The sequence below is a fragment of the Neomonachus schauinslandi genome, chromosome 9 (assembly GCF_002201575.2).
Source record: "Neomonachus schauinslandi chromosome 9, ASM220157v2, whole genome shotgun sequence".
Classification (NCBI taxonomy): domain Eukaryota; kingdom Metazoa; phylum Chordata; class Mammalia; order Carnivora; family Phocidae; genus Neomonachus; species Neomonachus schauinslandi.
In genome coordinates, this window is record NC_058411.1 from 1,186,032 (window position 1) to 1,210,428 (window position 24,397).

A 24,397-nucleotide genomic window follows, 5' to 3' on the forward strand; every position below is an offset into this window, starting at 1 on the left:
GTGTGCTTCCTGCATGTGATGTGACGATCTCCGTGATCGCCTCCCAGACCCACACCACCAGCCAACCATGAGAAAGACATCAAATCCCAACAGAATTTGGAAAAACCTGACAAAATACCTGACCAGGATTGCTCAAGATTGTCAGGGTCGTTGGAACCAAGAGGAGTCTGAAAACATCTCCACCGCCAGGATGTTGTTTTACACACAGAACACTTCCCGCACCAAATGTGTGGGGTTTTCCACACCAAGCAATTACACAATTCTCTGCAGACTCTGAAGGGTGTCCTACGATTTAGTCCAATCCGACGCTAAGAACCGGGACTCGGCACAGACCCCAAGGGTCCAGGGTTCAGTCCCACGAGATCACCCCCACTCCAGACCACGGTCACGGGTCTGGACCACTCGCACTTCTGACCACATACAAGTCAGGGATTCCCAGGACTCTGGCCTCGGGTTTGATCGTTTGCTGAAACAGTTCACAGGATTCAGAGAAACAAGTTACTTGCGTTTATTGGTTTGTGATAAGGGGCACAAGCGAACAGCCAGATAAAGACGTACCGAGGACGAGAGGCAGGTAGGCCCCAAGACTGAGCTGTCCGTGGAAGTGCGCGTGGAGGCCGCGGCTGGGCTTCTCCAGAGCCCACTCCCAGTCCCTTCACATCCCTGTGGACACACACCCCTCGGCCCTGGGGGCGGGCAGGGGACTCAGACTGATGCTGTCTCGTGACAGCGCCCGCTACGGTCTGCATGTTTGCGGCCCCCCAAATGCCTACGTTGACTCCTAACCCCCAGGTGATGGTCTTTGGAGGTGGGCTCCGGGGAGGCTGTGCGGGTGGAGCCCCCACGAACGGGGTCAGTGTCCTTACAGAAGGCTCCAGAGAGCGCCCCGCCCGTCCACCCCGCGGGGACACCCAGCCTCCGGAGCCGCCAGCTCACGCTCTAGTATCACGGTCCTCAGGGTCTTCCAGAGCTTCCCGACGCAGCTACGAGCAATCATGAACATAGGCCCTGTTCCCCCATTTTTATGCAGAAGTTAGCACATCCCTCTGGGTGTGCGGTTAAGTCTGCCATCGGGACGTGCGGCGCCCGGCCGGCCTTCTTCGTCTGCTGCCGCGCGTGCAGCATTTACAGCGGCCACTTTCACGGGAGGGACCGGCTCCGAGCTCGCACGTCCACCTCTGTGCCGGGGGCGACCCAGGTCCGCTCGCAGGGGCTGCGCACGCGCGCGGAGCAGCTCACGCCCCCCCCAGGGCGCGGCTTGGAGCCACGTGCCGTGCCCACGTGGGAAGGGTGCGGTCCGAGGCGCGGGGACGGCCAGGCCACAAGCCCCGCCCCCGCGGAGCGCCAGGACCCCCGCCCCCGCCCGCTCCCGGCTCGGGGTCTCCGCGTGCCCTCGCCTGCTCCGGGCTTCCCGAGGTGGACGCGGAGAGTGGGTTTTCCTTCGTGTCTTTCGCTCAGCTTGTTGGTGAGGCTCGTGCACCCCGTTTTGTGGGCATTTTGTTTCTCTGGGGATGGACCCAGAGCGCTCGTCCGTTCGCCGGCTGCCGCTGGCTTGTGGCGCGTGGCCGTCCACGCGCGGGCCGGCCGGGCGGTGGCTGTGCATCCTCGGCTGCGCGGGTGCCGCCCTCCTCTTCCTCTTCTTTCCACTTTGGGGTGAGTGTGGCCTGTGATGTCTCCACACTGGCTGTCATTTACAACACTCACATTCTAAAACAAGGCGCCCCTCTCTCACTTTAAGGGCTCTCATTTTGGGTCTGAGTCGCTGTTGGGTGGTGCGCCTGTCAGAGACCGGGGAGCTGTGGGAACGGGCACCAGGAGGGGACAATGGAGCAGAGATCCATGGGCTTGGCGCCGGGTGGCGGCGGAGTCCCTACGGGGCTGCCCTGGGGAGCAGCCTGGGGTGACAGCCCTCGGTCCCTCGACCAGTGTGTGTCTGCCCACGGCCACAGCTGGACGTGGCCATCATCCTGGACCAGAGACCAGGGGCCCACGTGGGTCCCCAGGATGAGGCAGCTCCAAGGCTGGGGTGGCCCTGGCTGGGAGGCCAGCGCAGGGGGACAAGAGGGTGCGGTTTTCCACTTGGGAGGAGAGCCCTGTCTGGAGGCGCCCCCGCTGCCCACAGCCTCTCACGCCTGCCTCTGGGGGAGTCTGCTGCTCTCCCACTGCTTGGTCTCAGATTTTGAGGGGGATTTGGTCCTCCTGGCTCCCCAGCACTTAAGAGGAGACCATCCTGGATTACCTGGGTGGGTCCCAAATCCAGTGACAGGTGTCCTTATAACATAAGGAGGAGAGACAGACAGCGGGGCCCCGAGTGAAGACAAAGGCAGTGCTTGGGACCAGGTGGCCACAGCCCAGGACGCCTGCAGCCCCCAGGAGCTGGAAGAGGCCGGAAGGACCCTCCCCTGCAGCTTCTGGAGGGAGGACAGTCCCGCCAACACCTTGATTCGGACTCTGGCTTCCAGAACAGGGAGCAACACACCTCTGTTGTGTGAAGCCCCCCAGTGTGGGGTCATTTGTTACCACGGCCCTGGTGCAGAGCAGGGCTAGGTGCCCAACTCGTGCGGTCCGGGGCCCTGGGCGGCCAGCCATGGCTCCCCTCCAGTTCATGGCTAGGGGGCTCCTGGAGGGGCAGGTCCCCCACCTGGGACACGTGGGAGGGCCCCACAGCCTCACGCAGCCGCCCCACCCGCTGCCCGCCTGCCGCCGACGCGTCGCCCGCCAAGCCCATGGCATCATTCCGCCAACCACGAGGTGCCACGAGGCTCTCAAGCCTGTGTTTGTTTGTTTTCCACGGACTCGGCGGCTCTGAACCAAGAGCTTGAAGCTATCTGAGTGTTTTATTGTCACTGTTGGTACACAGCCCTCATTCCGGGAACAGCTCGCCTGCCAGCCGACTCTGCCGAGTGCGAGCCCCCCCACCGCCGCGGGCCCCCCACAGTCCGCCTCTCAGCGCAGACGCGCTCCCGCATCGCTGAGCTCGGGCTTGCCGCCCCCTGGAAGGTTTGTGAGCAAGGGGGGCGGTCCCAGCCCTGCCACCTGCGGCCGTGTCGGGCAAGTCCTGAACCTCTGGACCCCCAAGCCTCATCTGAGCCCCCCAGAGGTGCAGGGGCGCGAGGGGTCACAGGAGCCTCACTCAGCGCGGGGCTGCCTGCGGGGACCCGCGAAGTTGTGCGGGAGACGGTGTGTGACCCTCCCAGGTGCACGGAGACCACCGGACAGGTGCCAGTAAGCCCGCCCCACAGGGGAGAATAACCCCCTAAGTGGGCGACCACAGTCTCTCCCCACCTCAGGGCCACATCTCTGTCAGCCTCTCCCCGCTGAGGGGCGGCCCTCCTGTGCCCAGTGGGGAGATGAGTCACCAGGGCTCAGAGCTGTCCCTGGGCTACCAGTGGAGAAACCAGGGCTGGCAGAGGGTCTCTGTCCACTACAGCCCCAGGGAGACGAGCAAGCATCGGGGTCTTTCTGCTCTCGATCCTCAAGGAGGGCTAAGAATCAGAGCTGAGCTTACAGAAAGAGACCCCATAGTGGTGACCAGACTTGCAGCGTGGGGTGACCGGGCTGACGCAGGGCTCTGACCCGGGCCTTGGCCATCACTGAGAGAGCTGGCTGGCCCTGTGGTCCCGGCCGCCCTCTGCAGACCTCAGAGGAGCTGATGAGCCTATGGGTCCTGGGACTACCAGGGTGGGCCTCCCTAAGGCCAGCCAATCAGAAGGCCCTGCAGACAATGGTGAATGACCTCCAGAGCCACTGGGGACATGCAGAAGGCCAGGCCAGGTCTCTTAGAAGCCAATCTGCTAGGCCCGTGCAAACGAGGGATTGTGATGCCTGGAGTGTCCCACCCCAGCAGCCCTGGAGGGCGGAGGGGTTGGGAAGGGGACCTGGGAGTGAGAAGTGGGTCCCGCTGGAGGAGAGAGGCCAGGCTCACGACCCATACCTGCTGACCTCTTCCCGGGCCCCCTCCGGTGAGGTTTCTTGCACACCTGAGCTCGGTGGGATGCCGGAATGCCCGGCTAGGGCCTGCTCCCAGAGGGAGGGTGCTCTGCTATGGTCGGACTTGTCTGCTCCCACCTGCCTTCTCTTCTGAGGAGGCCCAGGTCAGGGGATTGAGAGCGCCCGGCCAAGTCCAGGAAAGGAGATGGTAGGGCCTTTCTGTGTTTCCAGGCTTAGCCCCGTGGCCCTAGCTCCCTTGGGAAGACACTTGAGGAAAATGGAGCCCTCGGGGGCCTGGGGCTGGTGGGGAGGGCGGGATGACCTGGCTTAGTGCAGGGACTCAGGGGCACGTCCGTCGCACCTTGCCCAGAGGGCATGTATGTCCTCTTTCAAAACACAGCAGCAACCTGCACTGGTCACTGGGGGGCCAGCCGGACCAGTGGGCCTGGGAACAGGCATACAGCAGTGGGCTTGGCAGAGGCCTCGGCTCAGGGCCCAGAGTCCCACAAAGCCTGTGATGGGGAGTGAAAAGTGATTCTTCTGGTCTTGAGGGAGCTCAGGTGGGCTGGGAAGACCCCGGACTGCCTGTCCTTCGGGCGCCACGTGGCTTCAGGCCAGGCTGCCGCTCACTCATTTCCAGGGCCACATGTGACCACAGGACCTTTGCTCTAATTCACGGCGGCTCCGAGAGAACGTCAGAATGGCGCAGCAGGCCACAGGCCGCTGACAGTCCGTCTGCGGCTTATGCTTCCCTGTCCTCATCGAGCCAGTGTACGCTGTTGTGCTGAAGCCCACGAGCAGGACCGAGGAGAGGGGAGGGGAGGGCCGAAGTCATACCCGGGTCTCCGTCCTAAGGCCAGCTGCAGAGTCTGCCACCCATTTAAGGATCTCTATTCCTGGTGATTGGCTCAGGGCACCCCTGCTCCAAGGCCATCCTTGACCTACAGATCTCAGCAGGACGGTGCCTCCTAAGCACAGGCGGGGGGGGGGGGGGGGGGGGCACAGGCTGTGAGCACAGGCCCGGAGTCCTCAGAGAGGGAGGGTCTTGGGGACTGGAGGGGAAAGACAGCCAGGTCCCGAGTCTGACCCTGGGACCAGGATGGCTGCTGGCCAGATGCCTCGAGGGGACAGGGGCCCACAGCCAGGGAGGGGATGAGAAGGCTGGGGGCTGGGACCCTTCTCGCCCTAGGGCACAGGCCTCAGCTACTCTGGGGAGATGACACGGAGCAGCCCGGCCCTCCTCGGGAGCAGACCCGAAGGACGCCCCGTTTTGTCTGGCCCCAGGATGGTCCTGGGATGGGAGACACTCTCTCCACAAACCTGCCCTGAACGATGCGTTCATGTTTCTGTGACCGGCCCTGTAAGCTTTTCCTTTAAAGGCAGGGCTTGGGGATCAGGGGGCAACGGATTTAGGTCTCTGACTGCAGGGCACTGGCGACAGCCTCCAGCTGTACATGGAAGGGGCTGCCAGCCCCACGCCAGCTGAAAACAAACATCCACAAGCCCTCTCTGCTCATTATGTTAAAACGTGGAAAACAAAAGACAAGGAGAAAATCCCTACAGTTGCCAGAAGGGACAGGCTGTCTTCTACAGAGCAATAGAAACACACCGGGGACTTCTCCAGAGGGACGCGGAACCCAGGGGACAATGAGGTTCTATCTTTAAACTGTGAAAAAACAACTCAGAATATTGACTTCTCTCCAGGAGAATATGCTCTGAGAATGCAGGTGATAAAACACGTTGTCAGACAAAGTTGGCACCAGGCTTCCTTCACAAAGGGAAACAGTGAGGGCATGGGTCCTCAGCGAAGGAACTGCATCGGAAGGAAGAGGAGTCAGGACCCCGCGGTGGGACGGAGGCCACGGCCAAGTGCCGCCGTGGCTCAGCAGCTGGAAAAGGGGGCGTTTTGTATAATTAACAGATGTGTAGGGGCAGACCCCTGGGCCTTGCGGGTTTATGTCCTGTCTTCTAGTTAGTGTGTGTCTTACTACGGGGTTTAAAGTTCTTCCCGCCCCCAGCTCGTGGGATGCAGGCCACGTAATGCTGTCAGTGTAGGGAGCCACGGGAGGCTTTGTGCAAGGGGGACTCCTGGACCCTGACGTGGCCGAGAGCGGGGACACTCGAGGCAAGGCTGTGGGTGTGGACGGCTGGCCCTGCCAGCTACAGAGCCCGCTCCGGTCACCCTTTCAAACTGCTGTGCAGGAGAAGCCCGGTGAACCGCGATCGCCCAGTGCCAGGGGCTGTGTCGATCGGCTGCGTACAGTCGTGCTCGCAGGTGGCGAGCTAGCTGGGGCAGGTGCTGCTTTCGGGCCTAGACAGGGGCAGCGATTGCTGCAGTCTCTCCAGGGGTGTCGTTTGGCTTCTGGTTTTCCATCTTAACGCAAGAAGTTCCAGCAATAAAGGAATCGCTGTAATGGCCCCAATCCACGCGTCAGAGAAGCCATGGATTTGTCATCCTGCCTGTTGCGAAGCGCGTCCATTCCAAGGACAGCGGTCCCGAACTGGGAAGTTCCCAAAGCCTCCCCGCCCCCCAGCAACCTGCATATGTAAATTTCATGATTTGATTTTTTTAAATTAACTTTTTCTTTTAGGACCGGCTTAGATTTACAGACAAATCCTGAAGACAGTCCATCCCGGTGTTGATGTCTTACAGGGGGGCAGCGCGTCATTGCCGCTGCCAAACCCATATGGATCCGTCGTCGTTCACTGAAGCCCACACTGTGTCCAGATTCCCCTGTTCTCCCCTCGGGTCTGTTTCCTGTTCCAGGGTCCCCATCAGAACACCGCATCACAGTTAATCAGGTCTCCTTACACTCATCTAGACTGACCGTTTCTTAGATTTTCCTGTTTGTTTTTTAAGATTTTATTTATTTGACAGAGCTCGAGCGAGCGCAAGCAGGGGGAGCGGCAGAGGGAGAGGGAGTAGCAGGCTCCCCGTTGAGCAGGGAGCCCGATGTGGGGCTCGATCCCAGGACCCTGGGACCATGACCCGAGCTGAAGGCAGACGCTTAATGATTGAGCCACCAGGCGCCCCAGATTTCCCTTGTTTTTGATGACTTTGAGTTTTGAGAAGAGCTGGGCAGGCATTTGTGGGGTGACCCGGGTGGGACTTGTCTGGTGTTTCTCTCAGGATTAGACTCTGACATGTGATTTAGGAGGAAGATCAGAGGGGAGAGCCTTTCTCGTCTCCTCCCAGGTGCCCGGGGTCGGCGTGACGTGTTGCTGGGATGCTGGCTTGGCCACCCAGCTGAGGGACGCTGCCCCCCTCCGCTTCCCGCACCGTGCCTGCGCCCGAGGGGAGGGGACTGTGCTCCTGCCCGAGGGGGCACCCACGCGGGGCATCGGATTCTTCTGCAGAGACATTTGTCTCTTCTTCCCTCTATGTGGGTCGTTTGGGTTAAAATTCAGTACCGTATGTTGTTGCTCAAATTGTTCTAGTTTTGGCCATTGGGAGGTTTTTGAGTTGGTGCCTGTGCGTCCTTGACAGCCCCACCATGTGTGTGTGTCTGTGTGTGTCTGTAGGTCTGTGTGTGTACGTGTGTGTCCGTGGTGTGTGTGTCCATGTGTGTCTGCGTGTCTGTGTGTACGTGTCTGTATACGCCCATGTGTATGTGGTGAGGTATGTGTGTCTGCGTGTCTGTGTGTGTTTGTGGTGTGCACGCATGTGGGTCTGGAGCACCTCCTCACTCTTCGGCTCTGCATGATGTCTTGGTTTGCAGCAGTACCCGAGGATAACAGTGGGGAGGATTCTGGGGGGCAGTGGGGAGGATTCTCGAGGGGCAGCGGGGTGGATTCTCCGGGGCAGCGGGGAGGATCCTCGGGGGGCAGCGGGGGGGATCCTCGGGGGGCAGCGGGGAGGATCCTCGGGGGGCAGCGGGGTGGATCCTCGGGGGCCAGCGGGGAGGATCCTCGGGGGCCAGCGGGGAGGATCCTCGGTGGCCAGCGGGGAGGATCCTCGGTGGCCAGCGGGGAGGATCCTCGGTGGCCAGCGGGGAGGATCCTCGGGGGGCAGCGGGGTGGATCCTCGAGGGGCAGCGGGGAGGATTCTCGGGGGCAGCGGGGAGGATTTCTCGGGGGGCTGCGGCTCAGACCAGGCCCAGGCCCAGGCCCGCGGTGGACGGTGTGTGCGGGGCCCCTCCTCTCTCCCAGCACATCCCCCGCGGCCCGGCGTTCTGTCACTGCTGCACATGAGACAGTGGGCTCCTCGCGATCGCATGCCGGGGCCGGGGCGGTGGGGAGGGCTGGCTGACGGCACTGCTGCACCCCGGCTGTCTGCACCCCGTTCCCCACGGGCAGGAAGCTCGGTGTGCGCTGCTTGGAGGCGCAAAGCACTGCGGATGGAGCCTGCGATCCCGCCTGGTGGCCGCGTCCCCAGGGCCCGCTACGCTGCCAATTCTGCCAGCCGGCTGTGCGGGAGCCAGGGACCGCCCCACAGAGGGCAGGAGGAGGTGCGACAGAGGGAAGTGTCGGCTGCAGGGAGCCCCCACCATGTGGGGGACATTAACAGACGCAGGGCCAGGGAGCTGCGGGTCCCCACACAGGAGCGTTCCTGCCGGCCCCTGGCTGCGATCCAGACGCCGAGTAGGGGAGAGGTGTGCGGCGGTGGTGAGCTGCGTGCTGGTGCCTGGGAGACGCCCCGGGGCGCCGGGCCGCAGGTGGGCCGCCTGCTGGAGCACCGCGGGATGGGTCCAACAGGAAACAGGGTCACACTGGGGTTTCTGCGTTAGCCCTGGGCTTTGAGCTGGGCTCAAAGGGGCGGGCAACGCAGGGGATATGGCCTGGAAGGCCAGGGGAGGCTGTGGGCACTCGGCTGGACCAGTGGAGGGGAGGGGCAGCGAGAGGGACCCCAGTGATGCCCTGGCCCCCACCTTCCCCTCAGCCTTTCTAGCTCCTCCTCCCCAAACCCTCCTCCCCGGACACTTAGCCCCAGAAGTCTGCTTGGGACCCAGCAGAACCTGTTTCATCCTATTTCCCAGCCTTGGAAAGGCAGGACCCCTGGCCTCACCTTCTCAATTCTCTGCACCAGTGATAACCAAGGTGCCAGCGGACAAGGGGCGTTCTCTGCCATCTCCTCCCTGGTTGGGGTCACGGTCCCTGCTCCCTTGCTCCAGGAGTCTGCCCCTGTGAGGCCTCTGTGCTCCAGACAGGTTGTAGACCGGCCCAGGCCTAGCCCGGCCAAGCCCCGTTCCGGGACACTCTGCGCCTGGCAGCGCGCACGCCCACACCCTCCAGGGCTGCCCTTGCAGCCTGGCCTTCGGGGAGCAAGACCCGGGGGGCGAGGGGCTGCAGAGGAGGAGCTCACGTCAGCCGGCGAGTCTCCACGTGCCGCTTCCCCGGCTCAGCTGGCTCCGCCACGGCATGTCGAAGCCAGAGCCTGGGGGTCATGGAGGCCACAGAGGTTATCATCCTCGTCGTGCAGAGGGAGAAACAGAGACCCACAGCGAGCCCAGCCGCTCGTGTCTGCAGAAGCCCCTCATCTGGGAACAGAGCAAAGCACAAAGGAGCCGACCGCTCCTGGAGGCGCAGAATGGGGCCCAGCCCGCGGACTCTGCTACGGAGATGCTCATAATAGCAGTGCAGGTGACTCCCTCGGAGCTCCGACTCCTGATCCCAGATTCAGAAACCTAGCTACTGTTTGCCGTTGTCTTAGTAGCTGATGGCTTTCAGCTTGCCTTCAAATGCTGGTCAGCATTTTGCAAAACCACCCTGTCCCCGGAGCCTAGGATGCTGGGACACAGTGGCCTCACATGGATTTGTGGAGACTGACCCATGAGCAGTGATGCACGTGTCTCCCCAGGTAGGAAGGTCCGCCCCTTGCCATGCAGCTCACAAGGTGAGTCCTGTTCCCTGAGCCCCAGCTCTGTGTCTACATGCTGCTTCCCCCAGGAAGTCAGAAGGCTCCTCAGTGCCCCCAGAGCCCTCTGAGTCTCCCCTCGTTATGTCCCAAGTGGGCTGTATGGCTGCTGCTCACCTCTTGTTACCTGATGCCATGTGAGCATCCTAGGGGCTGTGGCTGGGCCAGGTGTGTCACCTGTCCTTAGCTCCTAGCTCAGGCTCCCTCTCCTGCTCTCCTTTCTCTGGGTGTATTTGTAGGAACCAGAGTGGGTCTCAGAAAGTGGCTGAGCTGAGAGCCAGCAGGCCCATCATGAATGAGCCACCCCCAGCCAGCAGGGGATATGGCAGACACCAGGGAGGGTCCCCAGTGAAGGGACAGAAAGGCCAAGCCAACTTAGCTGGGAGGACACCTGTGAGGCCAGCCCTCCCCGGGGCCTGGGAGCCAGCTGGAACCAGTTTATGGCCCAGTCATGCTGTGCGAGCCTTTCCAAGTGACATAACTTCTCTGAGCCTTGGTTTTCTACTCTGCAGTGGTGAAGGGTTGTTGTTCTTTTCCTGGTAAATTGGACCAGGCATCAAGACGTGCTCCATGGAAACCACAGGCCCGGAGCTGTCCCGGGACCACCCACACTGGGTGCCCCTCCAGCAGAGCTCAGCTCACAGGGGAGCAAGGTGGAAAGACATTGGTGGCGTCAAACAATTCATCTCAAGAGCCAATCGGAGGGTCCCACTGGATGCTGAAGGAATGAGCTGTTTCCCATCCCCCAGTGGGGTCCTCAGGGGAAGGGTGGACATCCACCCCAGAATATCAAGAAGCCATGCCTCCTCCATGTGTCTGAGCTTAACTCCCAACCCTACGCCTCGGGGTCCATCAGATAAAGACCCCTGATTTCAAAACTGCATAGAACAACTGCTGGTCTGAAGGCTCGGACCCAGGCTGAGATTCTTCTGGAGAGGTCAGCTGCCAGGTGGGCTGTAAGCAGACAGCCTCTGTGGATTTTCATAAGAAATGGTTGAAAACTGGTTTGGGGCCCTAAAGACTCACTCACTGCAAGGATGCAAGGATGCGCCAGGGGAGGCCAGGGCTGGCTGGGGTCCCAGCCTGTGTTCCTTGAGGGGAGGGCTGTGGGCGGCTGCCTCTGCGACCCCAGGTGTGGAGGGGCCCCGGGGGCTCACCTGGACTCCAGCTGGGTCCCGGTTCCGAACGGGGGCACTGGGCCTGACTTCTACCCAGGACAGGAGTCATATCCAGCCTCTGGGAGGAGGGAGGTCGTGCTGAGTGCTGAGACCCTTGTCCCTGCGGGTGAGGGTCGAGGGTCCACGAGTGTGGGAGGGGCGCCCATGACCAGTAGCCACACTGGAGAGAAGTGGTGGGAGCTTGCAGGGGCTGAGCCAGAGGTCTCCGTGAGCGGTTCAGGGCCGTGGGAGTGGGGACCCGGTTAGCCAGCTGGAGGAGGTGAGCTGGGTGGGAGGCGCAGAGGAGACCTCCCCCCACCCCCGCAGGAAGACTTGGGAAGAAGACCTGCCTCACCGAGCCAGGGTTGTGATGATCAGTGGGCACCGGACGCTGCGCTCTGTAACTGACACTGTGCTAAGGCTCGAAGCAGGGAACTCTTGCGGCTGCTGGTGTTTCACTGGGGAGGAGCCTGTCCCCTTCCCAAACGCACCTGCCGCGGGCGGGGAGACCACAGCGCGGCGGAGGGGCTGCCCCACGCGGTTACACGCCCCCACGTGAGCCCCCTTTTGAAACCAGCCACACAGTAAAGACGGAGGTGCTGCGCTCTGCGCATGTTTGCGTGGGCTGTTAGGACGCCGGGGCGCACGCCGGGGACCAGCCCCCAGGGAGGAGGCCGGGGCGAGGTGGCTGATGTGCCTTCTGCACCCACCTCGGCGTTCTCGAGGCAGGACACGTAGTTTTCCACGGGGCGTGCGCCGGGGTCCTCGGCTGTCCACCCTGCGCCCCCGGGCGCTCTGCCAGCCGCCTCACTCGGTGCTGGGTCCGCGGCGCACGAAACTCCCCGCTCTGGTTCCAGGACCCACCGTCTCTGGGTTCCCGTCCCGCTCCAGCTGAGCTGTGCCTCTGTCTCTTCGCGGGGCCTCGCCCCTTCCGCCACCACAACCAGGAAGGTCCTTAGCGTCTGTCTTGCTCTCTGGCCTCCTCCGGGATCACCGATTCCCTCCCCTGGTCCTCTCCTCCTCCCCGCCCCCACCCTCCCCCGGCGCACTCAGTACCTTCCCAGGTTGTGCGGCCGCCACCATCTACCTCCACAACATCACCCCCTAAAGAGACCCCCACCCCCACCCGTTGTGCAGTTGCTCTCCCTGCCCCCGGCCCTGGGAACCGCCAGCCTCTTTCCTGTCTGGCGTCTCACAGAAACAGAATCCTAGGGTAGGTGGACTTCTGCGTCTGGCTTCTTTCACTCAGAGTCCTGTTCTCCTTGGGGCGCCTGGGTGGCTCAGTCCGTCTGCCTTCAGCTGGGGTCATGATCCCGGGGTCCTGGGATCCAGCCCTGCCTCTGGGCTCCCTGCTCAGCGGGGAGTCTGCTCACCGCCCCCCTCCCCCGCGCGCCTGGGCACTGCTCTCTCTCTCAAATAAATAAATAAAATCTTAAAAAAAAAGAAGAATGTTCTCCAGGCTCATCTGCATCGCAGCTGGTGTCAGGACTTCCTTCCTTTTCATGGCGGGATAATATTCCAGCATGCGGCTGGACCACAGCCGCTGGCTCGCTCCCCTGTGGATGCCCAGAGGGGAGGCAGTTTCCTCAAACACAGTGTGTGGTGAGGTCTCTCCTGCTAACACCCTCCAGGGGCTTAGCCCCCCAGGGACCCTCCGAGCCCCTCGCCCTTGTCCTTGTGGGCTCCTCACCCCCGTGGCCATCTTCCTGTTCCTAACCCACTGCTTTGTGTCGCCTCTGTCTAGCACATGTCTCTCAAGGTCCAACTCTCAAGGTTCCTCTGCCTTTCCCCTGACTGGGGGTCCTCATCCTCTGAGTCTCTGTCTGAACGCACTTCCTTGGGATGCCCTCCCCCAGCCCCGGGCCGTGCTGCCCCCCTTCCCCTCGGCGGAGCCCAGCCTCCCAGCCGGTGATCCCTAAGCCTCTGCAGCCTTGAGCCCATGAAGGGCAGCGACCGGTCTGGCTGGCCTCGGCACCCCCAGCACATCGTGTCCGCCTCGAGAGCGGTGCGGTGAACTCGAGAGAGACAGGTAGAAGAGCTTTATCACCGTGGCGCAGTTCCTTCTTGGCTTCGCGTCTAAGCTGGCATCCGGTATCAACTACTCAGTTTGCATCCAGTTGGCCCATGCACAAATTGGTCTATATCCACACCACAGAATATGACATATTCTCATTTTAGAAAAAATCAATAAATCATTTGTGAGGCTGCCTCCAGCAATTACATGGCTGCATTAACCCCTTGTCTGCCAAGAGGGTGATATTTTCATCACTTCATCTTACCTAGTGCGGGGTGCGTGGTCATGCAGCTCCTGCGGGCAGGAGTTACTGGGTTTCTGGGTGCCCCACAGAAGGGCCCACCAGCCACCGCCCCTCCGAGTGCTTGGTGTGGGCAGAGTGCAGGCTGGGGAGCCACCAGGGGCTGGGTGGGCCAGGACAAAACTGAAACCCCCAGATCTGTGCTGCCCAGCCAGACCCAGCTGATCTTGCCGCTGTCCTGGTGGGCTTCTGGTGGACGGCTGAGGGCGTAGTTGGCCTCAGGCAGCCGGGCTTCTGCACTCTCCACACCTTCCCCAAAACATCCACTTCCTAGTTCCCCCACTGTTCCCAGTCCTTCCCGTCCTGTGGGACTGCACTCCAGCCCCAGCAGGCCTTCCAGAACATTCCCTGCCCCCCTAGATCCTTCTTGACCTGAGCACCCGCGTGCTCTGGTGTGCGTGTTGTAGCCCGGGGCATTTGCTCCTGGGTGCGTGCTCTCAGCAGCAGTGAGGACTTGGCTGCCCCCCATCAGCCCGGTGGAGTGTCAGGTGGCCTGTGCCCACTGAGGACAGACGGCCTGACCGAGCTGCTTCTGGCTGGCCGCCCCGGAGGGGCCGAGCTACCAAGGAGCAAACTGTCCCCCAGCTATACGTTTCTGGCTTTGAAACACTGTAGATGTTTTGGCAACACGTCTCACTTCTTAATTACGTCTCTCTCAGCCTGATATTTCAATCAGTTTGCGTTCCCTGAGTATATGCCAGCTTCCAGAATATCTCCATCTCCAGAGGGCGTCTGCTCCAACCCTCGTCACCACGGGCCTGGAAGATGTGGAAGCCGCCCCAGCAGGGCTCCCTGTCCCTGTCCTCTGTCCCTGAGGACCCTGATTGTCGGGGAGGTCCCTGGTCCTCCACCTGGCGTTCCCGGCTCAGCCTGCCTAACGGCCCCACTGTGCCACCCTCCCCCCCATTCCTCCATGGTGCTGTCCTTGGGAGCACCCAACACCAGGCCCCATCCAGGCCCTGGCTTGGACTGCTCTTCATCTTTTTTCCCTGACATCCTCAGCTCCCCTGAGAGCCCCTGAAAGCCCTCCCTGGCCTGAGCTAACCCACCGCTCTTCTGGGCATCTACTGCCTGCAGGCCTCCTGCTGCTGGGTCTCTTTCTCTGCCCCCGGCTGGGGTGGTGGGTGATTGATCCTGAAACCCGCAGCCCTCCAGGGAGGCTGTTGGGTTGGGTCATCTTGGATCTTGCACTGAGTGGACTGTCCCGTGCTCTGGGCGGTTGATGAGGGCCCGAGAGCAACCTGTCCCCCTCGAGAGCCCTCCTTGGAAGCAGACTCTCCCTTCCAGGGACCCAAGTTAAAAGTGACTCTGCTCATTTAAATGGAAGTGTATGTTAAGTGCAAATACCAGCCTCAGGACCATGGGAATAAATGGGGCCCATCCTGTAACCACTGTAATTGATATGTGTATGTTCTTACATGCACATTTGCATTAAAATGCCTGGAAAGATTGGAAGGTGTTCAGCAACCCCAAGCAGGGATCCCTCTGGGGAGGGCACAGGGCTGGGAGATTCTCACACTGAAATAGTGAGCCTGCTTACTGCGGTGTTGGTATAATTTTAAAATAAATATTGTTAAAACAAATATTCCCTTAATTTCACAGCAGCGCCTTGAACAGTAGGAAGTCCTCAGCGGTGTTCCTGTTTCCCTCTGCTCTCCGTGACTTGCCCACCAGACTGGGGTCCACGTGGGAGGACAGCACCAGCCAGTGGCACCGTGTGCCGGGCCAGGGGCTGTGCAGTGGGGCGTCGGGAGCACCACGGGATGGCACGCACCGGGCAGAGCGAGTTGGAGCCGAGGCACGGGGCCGTGAATGCGCAGAGTGGCGGGGTCTGGCGGCCTTGGCGGGTGGGCACCCGGGACCGGCAGCAGAGCTGAAGTCTTGGCCGGGCGCGGGGCCGGAGGTGCCAAGCGCCAGCGCAGAGCCAAGAGCCGGCTGGCAAGCCCCACGGGACATATTGCGCACCAAACACGTGGACAGCGGCCTTCCCGGGCGGGCAAGCGGTGTTGGAATGTGCGGGGCCCCTGCCTCCCAGGGGCTGGCTGTGGGGCAGCCTCGGGAAACCCCGAGAGGTCCTCCTCGGGGTGGGGCCAGACCACACTTTGTGGGGACCCTCTGCCTCCTCTCCGCCCCCCACCATTTGTCCAGGACTATTCAAAAGAATCGGCCCCTACCCCTATATTTGAGCCCCTGAATCAAATCGCCTTTGCAATTTGTCGGATTATGCAAGGGAGCCCGCAGAAAGGAAGGGAAGTCATCTGACTCTATTATGTGGAAATTAGCTCAAAACAGAGGCTGCTCGCCGTTTCAGCAATTTCTCTCCATTTGTTTCTGGAGAAAATTGCCTGTGCATCCTCATCTGGCTGGGGCTGGCTGCCTACCAGGCTGAGAGGGGCGGGGGCTTGCGGCTGGCAGCCGGTGGGGATGCACACGCCCTGGACACACCATGACTCTCGGAAGGCCGGGAGCCAGGTTCCTGGCAGCGGGGCCCAGCCGAGTCCCAGATGCAGGGAGGGCTCCAAGGGTGGAGGGCAGATGCAGCGCCCTTGCCTGAGCAGGACATCGTGGGACCAAGAGTGCTGGGGGTGAGCGGTGACACCGGCTAGAGGCTTGGAGAGGCTGTGAATTTGGAAAAGGTCAGAAGTCAGGGCAAGACCTGGCTGTCCAGGCCCTTCCCAAGGGGCCCAGCCAGCCCGGCAGGGCTGCAGGGAGCATGGGGCGTCTGGGGGAGGCGGGGAAGGCGTGGTTTGCTGTAGAGGCCACCGCCCTTCACCAAGCCCTCCAGGGGCCAGACGCAGGGCTAGGTGCTCTGTGTGCCGCCCTGAGCTCCCGGCACCAGCTCTGGGAGGGGAGCTGTGGTCCCCGGTTACAGACGGGACCCGCGGCTCAGCGGGGACGGAGCGGAGGCCACATGCCACTGACTAAATTCACACTTAGGTCCCGATGACCCCCAAGCCGATCAGTCAAGTGTACCGGACAAAGACACGAAGTGGGGCTGGGCTGTGGGGGGCACCGTTGGCCAGAGGGGCATCTCAAGGCCGGGATGCCCAGGCGGGGGTGGAGCGTGGCTACTGGACTTGGCCCCGCCCGAGGGGATGAGCAGCCCTTCTGTGCTGTTGTCACATCGTTTTTTGGGGTGGCCTTGTTTGTTCTGAAATAAAATACATCAACATGCAATGCAGAGATCTAAGAGTACAACGTGACCCATGGGACCGACACCCCTGTTAGGCTACAGGGCACCCCCATTTCCCAGGGAGTGGCGTGCCCCCCCCCCCCCCCCACAGTCAGCCATTGCTCTGATTTCTTTTTTTTCTTTAAGATTTTATTTATTTATTTGACAGAGAGACACAGCGAGAGAGGGAACACAAGCAGGGGGAGTGCGAGAGGGAGAAGCAGGTTTCCTGTTGAGCAGGGAGCCCGATGTGGAGCTCGACCCCAGGACCCTGGAAATCATGACCTGAGCCGAAGGCAGACGCTTAATGACTGAGCCACCCAGGCGCCCTTTCTTTTCTTTTCTTTTCTTTTCTTTTTTCTTAAAGATTTTATTTATTTATTTGAGAGAGATTGAATGAGAGGGAGAGGGAGAGAGAATCTGAAGCTGACTCCGCAGTGAGCACAGACCTTGACGTGGGGCTCGATCCCACAACCACGAGAACAGGACCTGAGCCGAAACCAAGAGGCGGGCGCTTAACCAACCGAGCCCCCCAGGTTGGGTTTTGCCTGTTCTAAAACTTCCAATAAATGGAATCATACAGCCTGTGTCTGTCTGTTTCTGGCTTCTTTCACTCAATGTAATGTTTTCGAGTTTGACTCACGGAGTTTATTCGTTTTCATTTGTTGACTAGTGTTCTACTTAATGCCCGTATTTATGCTTTTCCAGTCGATGCACATTTGGGTAGCTTCCAGTTTTGACTATTATGAATGAAGCTGTTGTAAGCATTCTTGTGCAAGTGTTTTCGGCGACCTATGTTTTACTTCCTTTTGGGTAAATACCCAGAAGTTGAGCTGCCATGGCATTTTCCGGATGTCCGGAGCACTGCTCGCCCTCGTGAACTGTGTGGGAGGCTCCCATCCCCACCCCCACCCAAGCACTTGGCTCTGTCAACCTAGTGGGCAAAAGTGCTGTCTCCTTGAGGTTTTAATTTGCATTTCCCTGATGACTAATGATGTTGAGCATCTTTTCACATGCTTATTGGCCATTCGTACAGCTTCTTTTGTGAAGCATCTGTTCAAGTCTTTTGCAGTTTTAATTAGGTTGTCTTTTTATTGTTGCTTCGTAAGAATTCTTTATGTATTCGGGATATAAGATGGTTGTGGGTATATAGACACACATATATATGGATATATATTTTTTTTCTTTCCAGTGTGTGGATTGCCCTTTTGTTTTCTTAGCGATGTCTTGAAGATGTGAAGTTTTACATTTTGATTAAATTCCATTTGTCATTTTTTTCCCTGGCCTGTCCCTTTTGTGTGCTCTCCAAGGAAAATCTGCCTGCCCCGAGGTTGCCCAGGTTTGCTCCCTTGTGTCCTTCTGGGTGTTCCCTAGTCTGTCTTTCATATTTACATCTATGATCCATCTTGAACTAATTTTTGTATATGGTGTGAGGAAGGGGTTGGTGTTTATTTGTCACACATTTAATCCAGAAGAAACTCTCCTTTCCTTAGGAGACCTTTCCTTCTGGGATTGCCTTGGAGCCTTTGTCAAAAATCCGTGGGCCTCGTATTTGTGGGTCTGGTCATGGAGTCTCTCTTGTTCACGATCCGGGTCCACCCCTCTGCCATGCTCTCTTCGCCCCGATGTCCGTGGCTTTGCAGGACATCCTGGGTCAGGTGGTGCGAATCCAACTCTGCCCATCTTTTCCAAGATGGCTTTTCCTTTTCCAGGTTCTCGGCACTTCCAGATTGATTTTAGAACCCACCAAAAGTTTCCACAAAGAGGCCCACTGGGGTTCTGATGGGATCGTGCTGAGGGGTCTGTGGCTCCCTTTGAGATGACCGGCGTCTTAGCCACACCAGCCCTCCACACCTTTCCACACATGTCCTCTTCCTCCCTTTCTCCCCACAGCGTGTCTGGGACGGAGCTGGACCTGGTCTCTGTTTTGCTCTCAGGGTTTGGTTCCATGTTGACAAAGACCCTCACTCGGAAAGTTGAGCCAGACCAGTGCTCATCTGTTGCTATGGTTACGAGGAGGGAAATAATTTCCTGTGAGGTATCTTCTGATCGCTTCTGTCGGATGCAAGAAGAGATTAGGAGACCGTGATGATGCTCCACCCGTCTGCCAGGGACGGCGTGGCTCTCATTTTGACCTCATGTGTGGGGTTATAGTTTGCCTGCTCAGCTGGGGAGATAGAACGGAGCTCATTAACAACCATCAGAGGGTCACTTTGCTGGTTTTACTGCAGTCGTAAAATTGCCTTTACCCTATTCTTGGCAAAATGCTGGATTACATCACAAGAGATCAGGAAGCATGGAGGTGCCGAGTGTGGAGAGAGAAGCTAGCACCAAACCCAGTGGCTTCCTGCATGGAGCCGGCTCACGCACAGCCTGGAGCCCGCCACCTGGGGACACGCTCTCTGGGGCGACTCCCACCTGCCCGCGGACCCGGCCAGAGCTGTAGGGAGAAGGGCTGGAGAAGGAAGGGTGAGGTCAGCATGACATCCAGGGCCTCTGGTCTGGGAGCCATGTGACAAGCGGATTTTCTCAGCTGTTGGCGGTTCACTGGTCACAGAATCATTTTGGTCCCAGCCCCTAACACCACCTGGGCCCTGGAGAGAAAAATGTCCTGCCTTGTTCTCAGGTAGGCACAGACCCACGAGCAGACAAGGCCTGGGCGGTGTCCGCAGAGCTGAGGTCAGCTGGAGGAGCCCACTCGCCACCTACCTGGCGGGCCTCTGCACCTTCCTCTTCTTGACCCGAGGACCCACGGGGACTCCAGACCCTGCCATCCCCGTATTCTTCCAGCATGGTTAGGACCTCCTTCTTCCTGATGGGGCATGAGGCTTGGGGTCCAAGCACTGGAGAGAGGGGTGCCCTCATGAGAGGGGACGTGGTATGGTGGGACAGCAGAGTCTGCCTTGGGAGTGTGGACTGAGGGCCCCCAGCCATGTGAGGAGACATCAAGCAAGCATCTGGGAACGCTTCTCCTGCTTTTGGATGAGGTATCAAGGTCCCACCATTGACAACAATGACCTAACACAGCCAAGGTGACCTTGACCAGCCAAGTGTGGTGGTACCGTATTTGAGAGGGTAGCTCTGAACCTGGGGCTGGAGAAAGGGGCAGGAGGAGATGGGTCTGGATTTGGGATGGCTGCCTCACTGGGAGCTTTAGGAAGGAGGAGACACCCCCAAGAGCAAAAAGAGACTCTAGACTGTGGGAGGGGGGAGGGTCTGGGCTGATACAAGGATTTGGGGGGTCATTCAGGTCGCAGGTAACCCATGAGACTGGGCTAGGTCACTGGGATGGGACAGCAGGGAGGAACAGGAGGTAGAGGGCCAGCCCTGGGGTGGGACAGACAGCAGGACAGTGAGGAGGCTGAGACCAGTGAACCAAGGGGAGGGTGCAGGAGGGGGACCCAGACCCCTCCAAACCCTGCTGTTGGGTCGAGGGATGAGAACAGAGAACTGACTGTGGGCTGAGTGCCTTTGACAGGAGATGCTGTCCAGGGGAGAAGGCGGGGGGGCAGGGGATGGGCTGTGGGGGTGGAGAGATGGCCAGTCCACTGGGTTTCTGTTGAGAACCTCATGTCCTGCATCCTTGTGTCCTTGGGTTTTAGATCGCCCTCCATGGAGGCCTCATTCTGCAGGTGGAACTGAAGGTGGGTGGCCTGCAGCCCTCAGGCCCCTGTCTGTCAGGTGGGGCTCTCCTGCCCTGTGTCAGGCTGGAGTGATCTCCGGGGGGACCGAAGCCTCATCTGAGAGCAAGAGGGGGCCCAGCCTCAGAGCACCCACAGCCCTCCCTGGCCGCCTGGCCAACCGTGCTGAGTGGCTGGGGCCGTGTGCAGGGGTCCTGGCTGCTCAGCAGCGTGCCTCCTTCCCTTTGTCAGCGGCGGAGGTCCCACGTGCCTGGGCCCGTCATTGCATTTTGATAAAGAAGTTGTCTGGAGAAATTACAGCAAACGCAGCTCATTCGCCACACAGAAATGCTTCCTTTTCTCTCTCTTCTTTTCATCGGCGAGTAGGCAGTGAGCACTGCCTGTGTTCGTGCAGCCCGGCTCTGGGGGGGCTGAGATGGATTTGCTGTTCTGAGGAGGGGGCACGTGGCCCAGGGACGTACAGGCTCCGTGGCTCCTGAGCTGGGCAGCTGCCCCGCCCACCCGATCTGTCCCCGACAGAGCTGCAGGGAAGGAAGCGCCGTGGGGACGTGGGGCAGGCACACAGGAGGGCGGGGATGCAGGCCCGGCGGCCCAGTGACCTACCACACCACCTGCACCCCCAGGCTTGCCCGGTCTCAGGGCGCTTCCCCACCTGTTTATGTAGAACTTCAAGGCAGCCCTGGGGGCTGGCATGAATATTGTTTCTGTCCCCATTTTCTAGGTGAGGAAACAGACTCTGAGTGGCCGCCCCGAGCGTGGCTGCCCTGGTACCTGTCTGTGGTGGGTCCCCCAGGTGTCTAGCAGCCTCTCTTCATAAACAGAAGAAAAACCAGTTGACAGAGGCCGACCCAGAAATGACAGAGTGGGTGGACAAGGGCGTTACAACAGCAGTTATAGATCCGTTCCGTAGGCGAAAGGACTTAAAAGAAAACGTGAACAGAGTGAGGAAAGAAATAAGGCACAAACATCCCAAACGTAAATTACAACAGAGATAGAAAATACAGTATCCGGAGTGAGCATTTCACTGGATGGGACTGGACCCTGCAGAGAAACCAGTGGGCTCACATTAGTGTTTAGAGCTGGAGGTGGCCAGATGGGGCCTGCTGACCTGCTTTTGTGAAGGAACTTGCTGGGTCGGCACCACCCCGGGTGCTGCGTGCTGCCTATGACTGCTTTCACACGGCAGCTTCGGAGCTGAGTGCCTGCAACCGGGATGGCCTGGCCCACAAGGGCTGACTGGCTGGCCCTTTACAGGAAATGCTTACGGACTCTCAAATATTTGTGGTTTCAAGTACTGCTCTTGGGATCGCTTCACATTATAAGTTGTAGAGAAAACACTGTTTCTCAAAGATAATGCACATACTAATTTTAAGCCAGGATAATGCACATACTAATTTTGGGTCAGAATGATTCAGAATCAGCAGGACACGAGTTCTCAGAGATGGGAACCGTAACCTCGGGGTGCTCTTTGGGTGCGGTGGAAGGGATGTGGGCAGGAGCAGGTGGCTGGAACCCTGTGTTGCCCGGAGCACTGGGATCTTTGTCCTGCTGGCTCCTAGGGGCTCTCTTTCCTCCCCCCAGAATGTGAGCCCCGCTGCGGGGGATCGTCTGCCTCATTCTCCACCCCATGGCCGCACGAGGCCCTTGCGTGGATGCGGGAGCGTGGCCGGAGACGCAGGGATCCGCTGTGAGTCGAGTCAAACTCAGCCTCTCTTCTCGACAGCAGCCAGTCCCTCCTCCTCCTCCCCGTACCTCTCTTTTTCAGTTTTTAGCTGACATCTATAATTTGGAAAGCCATAAAAATGAATACAGATGAAATATTAGAGGACGGCAGTATGAGAAAAGCGTGAACAAAGAGGCTCTCACCGCTCCAAATAGGTCTTAAAACTGCTTTCATCGGCACGCTCGCCTCAGCCCAGTGAAATTGATTCATTGACCAAATTGGCCATTTAAAATTCAAAAGCCTGTGTTCTCTGAGCGCGGCTCCCTCCTCTCCAGATTTATGGGGCCGCAGGGAGGTACCTGGGGTGTCTCTGGTTTCTTTTTTAAGGATGATCTACAGTGAGGCAACAGGCCCCCTCTTCCTGGAGAGCCCGTACGCGCCCACCAGGCCTGAAGCGGGGTGATGACGTGACTGCATCACCCCACCCACCTTGGCGGGCGCTGGCCCGGGGCCCCGTCTGCAGGGCCGGCCTGGCCGCCACACTCCCATCCTGGGCTAAGGCTCCCAGAGGGACGAGGACTGGAGGTGTGCACAGGACAGTTTTCCCAGTGCGAAGTGAGCTGGCCGTTATTCGGTGAGACTCCACGGCTCTGCCTCGTGGAATGACGTAGCTCCTTGAACTTGCTCCCCCGAGCCCTTACACACGTTGTCCCTCTGCCGGCCATCTTCCTCCACTCCTCTCCCAACCCCGGGCTGAGTAGGGGCGTCTGTCAGTTGTCACATCCTTGACCCAGCACATCCTGCCTGTGGTTTGCCTGACCCCGGACCAGATCTGGTCACTTGTGAGCCCCACGTCCAGCACGGCCTGGCACACAGCAGGCTCGGGGACCTGAGCTCCATCCTCACTGTCCACTGAGCATTCCTGGGTCCCCAGGAACCTTGGGTCAGGTAAGGGGTTTACTTGGGGTGGGCAGGAAGCAAGACGAGGCAGGCAGCTTGTAGCAAGCTTGTGGGAGGGGAGTGGAAGCCCCCAGGGTCAGCTGGGAGCCTCAGAGTTACCAAGGGGCCAGGAAGCTGGGATAGTCACCCGGCGATCCAGGAGGCCCTGGTTGAGGCCAGCTCCTGCCGGCGTTAGCTTTCATGGCAGGGACAGTAGAAGGCTCTGGGGCATTTGGCAAAGAAATGTGGGTGCTGGCAGTGGGAAGTACAGGCGTGCACTGAGGGGATGCCGGCGGGCCTTGCCAGCCCCAAGCCCTCGGCCTCTGGAGCCCACGCTGCCCATGCAGCAACAGGTCAGCCCAGGCCCAGGAAGACCCCTGGCCGAGGCGCCAGCCCCCAGGAGGCTGGACTGCTCCGCCCCACCCACACTGAGGGTAGGCTGGGACCCCACGCAAAGCCTCAAGTCTCTATTTTAATTACTCTATCCTATTTTGTAACTTTAATTATATAATAAGTGGCACACTAAAAAACCATCGTTAAATTTTAAGCCTTTGTGATAACACCATTTTATTACATTTTGATGACTTTATAACTGTGATACTTTATTATTCGTTCCATGTTATTTTATGATGGCACCGTGAGATTTTTAATATCTAATTATGGTACTGGGTGATCATTAAACAAGTCTAATACATAAGTGTGTGGCACCCCGGGTCCCCGGGAGTGCCCGTGTTCAAAGAGGTAGGAGACCTGCTTCATCTTTGGGTCGTGCCGGGCCCATCGGCCGCAGGGAGGTGGTCGGCTGTGCGAACCTACAGGAACACGTGAGGGGGAGGGGCTTCATTACTCAGCCACACAGACCACATCCGGAAGGTCATGGCGAGCTGGATGAGCACAGGTCCTGGGGCTTCTGGGTCCCTCCTAGAGAGACCGCTCCCTGTAGCATTGACAGGCCTATAGGCCTCCTCCAGAAAGACCTCCAGGCCCTGCTAGAAGGCTTCCCTGGGCCGTATGTCTGTGCTCTAGGACATCCCATAAAGTGCCAAGGAGGGTCTCTCCTCCTGGATCGGAGAACACCGGCAGGACCCTAGGGACGTCTGGTCTACTTGCCTCCTTTTCCGGTCATCACACTGGGGAGGGGGTAGTGCGGCGAGGCCGCCTGAGTCTTCAGGGGCAGCCCCAGAAGGAGGGCCCAGGCCCGCACTTACAGCCCCATAGGGCTGAGCACCTGCAGGACTTCCCTGAAGATGGCCGGGGGTCAGGGCAGGGAGACTTGGAGGGGCCAATGCCAGGCAGGAGAGGAGGAAGAAGGGGCAGTCAGGGGGTCCTCACTCTCTCAGAGCCTCACCTGGCTCCCCCTTCACCAGACAGAGGCTCCTGTGGTGGTTGGTGGTGGGGAACCCAGGGAGGACTCCTTGAATGGGGGCCATCCACCCTGGTTGGCGTGCCCCTCTCCATCTGAGAGCTCCTTGGAGGCAGAGGGAAGGCCCTGGACCCTACAGAGAAGGAATTCTGAATACACTCGTGGCCAGGGGCCGCTCCCTTTGGTCCGTGAGGCTCCGCCCACAGCCACCTCCACCACCTGCCCCACCTCCTGTCCTGGCCCCTCTCCTGCCACATCTGTGTCCAGTCCCTGGGGTGCCCCCTGCTCCAGTCCACCCCTTTGGGGCAGTCTCTTAGATGCCCACTGGGGGTGAGCATAGGCTCGAGAGCGTCCTGGTCCTCT